The sequence below is a fragment of the Magallana gigas genome, chromosome 9, assembly GCF_963853765.1.
Source record: "Magallana gigas chromosome 9, xbMagGiga1.1, whole genome shotgun sequence".
Taxonomy (NCBI): Eukaryota; Metazoa; Mollusca; class Bivalvia; order Ostreida; family Ostreidae; genus Magallana; species Magallana gigas.
Genome location: NC_088861.1, coordinates 18,652,619 through 18,659,111, shown reverse-complemented (window position 1 = coordinate 18,659,111; position 6,493 = coordinate 18,652,619). Strand labels below are relative to the sequence as shown.

At 30.2% G+C, this 6,493-nt stretch overlaps 1 long non-coding RNA gene across 1 annotated transcript; it reads right to left on the bottom strand.

The window, feature by feature from the left end:
- Positions 1–2,460: 2,460 nt before the first annotated feature.
- LOC136271751 (uncharacterized) lies at positions 2,461–6,255 on the bottom strand. Its single transcript, XR_010709732.1, has 5 exons — positions 6,132–6,255; positions 5,920–5,975; positions 4,139–4,270; positions 3,261–3,374; positions 2,461–3,050 (listed from the first exon to the last, which is right to left on the bottom strand). It is a non-coding gene; the product is annotated as an uncharacterized lncRNA (long non-coding RNA).
- Between the last annotated feature and the right edge of the window lie 238 nt (positions 6,256–6,493).

Sequence of the window (6,493 nt, the reverse complement as noted above, 5' to 3'; positions counted from 1 at the left end):
AAAAGCATTAAATCAGGAAAGCTGAATCTTGTTTGAAAGCATCCTCAGGTAGTGTTGATTCAACGTTGTGAAAATTATGACCCCCGGGTGTAGGGTGGGACCACAATGGGGGGTCGAGGTTTTACAAAGGAATATATAGAGTAAATCTTTATAAATCTTCTTCTCAGAAACTAATCAGCTATGAAAGCTGAAACTTGTGTGGAAGCATCCTCAGGTAGTGTAGATTCACAGTTGTGAATATCATTACTCCCTGGGGGTAGGGTTGGGCCACAATGGGGGGGGGTCAAAGTTTTACATAGGAATATATTAAGTAAATCTTTAAAGATCTTCTCCTCAGAACTTAATCAGCCAGGAAATCTGAAACTTGTTTGGAAGCATCCTCAGGTAGTGTAGATTCAAAGTTGTGAAAATAATGACACCCCTAGGAGTAGGTTTGGGCCACATTGGGGGGGGGGGGGTCAAACTTTTACATAGGAATATGTAGAGTAAATCTTTAAAAATCTTTTCAGAAACTAATCAGCCAGACGATTCTTTATAATTGTTAAGATTGTGGCCCCAAGACAATTTTTCGGCCTCCCAAGAAGGTTCAGAGTTTGATGTAGGTTTATATCCCAAATATAAGCAATTGTTTAGGATCTTTTGGAGAACTGCAATACTCAACATGTGACATGACTATAAAATCATCCTGTTAGAAAAGGGACTAATGATTATAAACATAAGAATATCTAGGGGGGATGGCTTTTATTTATTCAGGATCTAAATGTACCAGACTATGACCCGTGCGTGCACGGGTTGACATTGCCTATGATTGATATCGGACATTTACGAAATAGATACATCGACACACCGTATTGTTGACATTTAAATAACTAAGTTTTAAGACTACAATAATGCTGATAATTTCACTACACTCTGCTTAGTTAGAATAATCTAACTGTCTCGGAACAGGCCTGCACAACAGTTATGATATCCTCCCATATACCCGTAATGTAGCAAAAAATGCAGAATCGCGCCGAAAATTAATGAGGCTGCATTGAAAATAACAGTCAAATTTTCATCTAAAAATTTAATTCATTTTAATGAAGAATTTTTTAACCAACGTTTTTTACTTGCTTCAAATTTACACACCATATTGACATTTGGAACTCTCAATATATTTCGTATTAAATGCACTGAGTTAGAGTTATTTCCATTATTACAGAATATAAGACAAATTTTCAATTAAAATTTACATGTACTTGTAATATCGTTTCGGAGTTTATCCAAGCAAATGTGATATTGTGGAAACATAAGCTTAAGAGCCTCCCGTGATTTAGCGTGAATGTAATGCACATTTGCAAGATTGTAAAATATAAAAAATCCAAATAATTTCCGAATTTTTTAAAGGGATTTTCGTTGATTATTAATTGGCGAAGCTTGATTGAGAACAAATACAAACAAATTAGTAATCTTTAAGTACCAATGATGTTTAAAATATATTAAACAAAAGACAGTACTCTTCTGATTTCTTGGTACTAAAAAAACAGTTGTATTAATATAAAGACTTTCTTGCTATGTAATGTCATTTAAAGTTTAATTGGACACATTCAACAATTATACAATAGCCTAATTGGTACAGTTATAAAATATATTATGTTTGTGATAAGTGCGTTGGCATTCATACTAAAATATATATATATATATATATATATATATATATATATATATATATATATATATATATATATATATATATATATATATATATATATATATATATATATATATATATCAAGCAAGTGCCTACATGTTTGAATTGTTCAAAAATGTATTTACCATATCAACAACTAATTTTTCTGTTAATGCAAATGCAATCAGAATTGAATTGCGTCTTAAGCTTTTAATGTACAACCTTAAATGTAGAAAACTAATTGGTACTCTTTTATATTTTACAAAAAAGAGTTTTGACTGTTACGGGTACTATCCTTTTTGCGTATATTGGCATTTAATGTTAAAACCATTTTAACTGACCAAAGCTTGTTTGATTCCATGATGGAATATAAAAAAACCCATAAAATATTAATATTGAAACATCATGACTACATCAAAAGTGGATGAAGACCCACAAGCAGTTGATTAGAAAACAAAAAAATATAAATATAGAAAAAAAACTATATTTATAGCAGGTTATTGCATTTTAAAAAATTTGGTATATAGTAAAGGTTAAAAAACCATAGTAATATAGATCATATAAATCAATTTGTAAGGAAAAATGCATAGAACAATACATTTGTTACAGTATTAAATTTATCTGAAAATGGAAAAAAAAAGTCATAAAAGAAATAATAAAATCCAAATTTTTTTTTCTAGATGCAATTTGGTCAAATTCCCTTCCTTTATATAAAAAGTAAATATTTTTTCCAAAAAATACACGGTATATTTTGTTTCTGTATTTCAATAACACCGGAAAACCAGCACATATTACTGCATATTACATGGCATGAATTTTATGATTTTTAATCATGTGTGATCTTGAAGAGTTTTCGAAAGAGTGAGATGGCCCGCGCTTGTTTGGCTTTTTAAAACCTTATCAAACATATATTGATATCAATATGTCTCAACTTTACAACTTTACCTACAGTAGCTTAAGTTCTAAGATAAACCTATTTAAAAAAACTTATCCATCAGCATGTAAGAAAAAATTAAAGATAGAAAATATTTTTTAAGCATTTAATGAGATCATTTTCGAAAAACGTTATTAAAGAATATAGTGTGACTCGGTTCTTTCTAATGTTGTACTTCCTTTTGTACATTATTCCTCACTTCCGCATCGTTTGCCGACGTTTCAAATGTGTTAAAACGCTTAATTCACACCCATTTTGTTTTTACAAAACATGTTATGAATACGATGTTTGTAAATGCGGCTATTATGAATACAATTCAATCCACAAAACATAGTATAATATGGAGACACACCAATAACACCGCTATAAATAAAAGTCCTATTATGAAATAGAACAACACTTTGTTTTTATGCCATGATTTGTCCTCTTGGTATGAAAGATGCAATTCTAAAAAAATAGAAGCACTGGAATTACGAATACGTAGTTCTGGGTATTAAAAACATTATTTCTAGCGTTAAATTGAGATTTTGAAAACAATATTTTGAGATACAAAGACTACACTTTAGATGTTTAAAAATGCCGAAATACAGTTATTAAAACTATATCATGATATCATGATAGCTCGTCTTTATCATTTCCGTTTTATTCCTGAATTACCCTCTTTTCTTTGTGTATATTCCTCGATCAGTGTTATTTGTTTTGATAACATCGATGTATCTTGATTCATTAACTCTGTCGGCGATACATTTGGCATTGCTTCAGGAGATGAAACTATAATGAACATATTTAACTGTATATTGTACGAATAGGTTTAGTTTAAACAAATAAATATAGTGTTCTTCCAAAGCAAACATTAGGTGTGACATACATCATTTTAACGATTTTTTCCAGAGAAGATCATTTTAATGACGTGTACATATTACTAGTATATGTAAATGTTTAAGGGTTTAGTATAGAATATTCAGAGGCCACAAGCATACAAAGTAGCTAATATTATTAAACTTTGACAGTGAACAATGATATTACAATCATAGGTATTAAATGATTCAAAAACATCTTGAATTTTAGATTACGAAGCTGCAAAACTTAAAGCACTTCTACAAATGATGTGTAACCTCTTTTTAAAACTTATTTCTGATATATACAGGATTATCATCCTGATAACTCAGAATTACAATTATATCTTAGCATACGATTTTGATCCAACGTTTCTAACCAACTATCTGACATTTAATTGAACAGATCTCCCAACGTTTTATCAATTCTTTTGAATATAAGTTGTACGTTGGCAACAATCTTAAGAAAACCATTAATATTAACAATAATATAATAATAATTATACCGAGAGGGACAAAAAAATCCACAATATGTGTTTTAACAGTTCTTCAACAGTTCTTTGCATGTTTGTATAAAGTTTTTCACATCTCAATCTACATAATACAATTTCAATCGAGTCGTATGTTTTAAATGCGAAAAAGTGGCAATAATTTAAAGAAACAATAAATGGTAGCTGCATAGATAAGATAAATCCTTACCCTTTTTTCTGCAACCTTGAACATAGTCACAGTCTGAAACATCACACAAGCAACGAGACTGACACCCTCTGCCGTAGAAAGGATATTCGCAAAATTGACTACAGTTAGGTCCAAAATATCCTGGTATGCATTCTATTAAAAGGCAGTTTGAAGACAATTTAATTTAAAATGGTAAATTTTAAACAATTCCAATGCAACATACAGCTATACGTACATGTATATCAGTGTTAATATGCATGTTACACGAGTCGAAAACAAAATATAATGTGTTTTAATATATTTGTCTTTGTCATCATTGGTGAATATTATATAAATCATGCATCGTTGATCTTGGGATTTTTTTAAATTTAACTTGTACTTGTTAACTTTGTACATGTATTGATATATACATCAAATATAGGGAATCTTCTTTATATTGTTCCCTTGTTTATACAAAAAATTAATAATGTATTTAATACTTTTCAAAAAATTATGTGTATCAGTTTTTTTCTATAGATTTACAGGACTCACTAATACCGAGCACAACGAGAAGCGGGCTTCGCAAAGCAAATTTTATTGCAAAACTTATATTAAAAAGTCATTGAAAATAAAAGTTGGGGTACAAAGAGCTAAACAACATTCTTCCAGCTCATGGGCCTCTCCATATTGGTAAATTTTTAACTCTCCTTTTAAAGGAGCATGGTCGCGATTTTCGTCAAACATGATTTTCTCACCTTAATGTTAGCAATGCTGTACTTACATCAAAGTTGAGACATTTTTAATAGGCAACCAAAATATGATTTGAATGTTAAAGTAACAGTTCCAATTTCAGACCTAAAATGAATGTGTTGAACGTTAAAAGCTGTTCATTCATGCTTAAAATGAATAAGAAGACAGACAAACCAGCTTGATAAAGGTTTTTTACTGGTATCTTGAACCAGAGTAAACAAAAACAGGGCACGAACCTTTTTAACATGACAACGAATTGTAAGCTCTGTATCATATCACTTAACGACTGACTGAAATTTCGTTTGATTTAAAAAATGCATTTATAAAGCTTTGGAAGTAGCTAAGGTAACTCCATACTCGTAAAATTCTCTGATGAAAGTTAAAAAACCGAACTGATTTCAACTTAACAGACTTAAATTTCATCAATTGTTAGAAAAAATATACTTGTCATCATACTTTTTGAGATGTCAGATAAACATAAACTAAAGCATAGTTTAGCATCAGAAAACCGTATTTTTTGGTTAAAAGTAAAATTTTTGCAGGCAGAAATGTGTATATCTTGTTTAATTTTAATGTTAACTTTATCAGAAAACTTAAACTTCAAAAATATTTTAAAATTAATCGTTGGGATAAGAAAAACTATAGCATTTAGACATACAACTGAAAGAAAAGTCAGAAAAAGAGTTATTTCCCCTTAGTATCGATAAAATGTCTAAAAAAATTGGGAATTTAGGATAAAATTAAGCTGCGAAAATATCTTGAACTTAACAGTATTTTAATTACATCTATTGTGATCATATTCACATAAAAAAAATAATACTATCTTGCGCAAATTTTAAAGAACTCAAAGTTTTACAAAATAGTATGACATCACAGAACACTGGATCTACTTTAATACAGAAAAAAGAATTTGACCAAAGTCATGACCATGCCCCTTTAAACCGTATTTTCTTTCCAAAAGAACCGTAAGTTGGAAATCCGTCAAAAATCTTTTTACCGGTTCAGAAGTTGACGCATTTACTACTTCCTGATACTACGAATCATTTAATATTCTTATCAATGTTTTTACATACCGATGCAATGCCTTGATATTCCGTCAGTATGGTAACGGATGCAGCAATTAGGATGTCTATAAAGCAATTCAATGAAAACATCCTAGAACTTGGTCATGTAGACTCTTTTGTAGTTGCATTAACAAAATAAAAAATGAATTTTGCCACCAGAATGTTAAACATGCATGTATGTTATGAAGTACGAAAATCTAAAGAACATGAAGATTTCTTACGTGCGGCATGCCAAAGCATTCGTAAACGTCACTGTTACAGCTATGAAAAATATATTTTCAATCCACCGCAATTGTACGGTGTTGCTCATTCTCATCAATTACGTTAATTAATCCATGGACTAATGTTTGAGCATTTGAAGTGAATATTTTCATTCTAATCCAAACGGAAATCCTTTTTTATATATTAAAATTCTGCTATGTCATAGCAAACTAATTGTTCCAATTTGTTCATAATTATAATATTAAATTTTTGTTATCGCAAACATTATCAACTTTGCATCGTGCTGACGAAGCTGTGCTCAGTGGGCACGGGAAAGTTGTTTTTTCAGAATTCATTGTAGCCAGGGTATGCATGTCTTCGG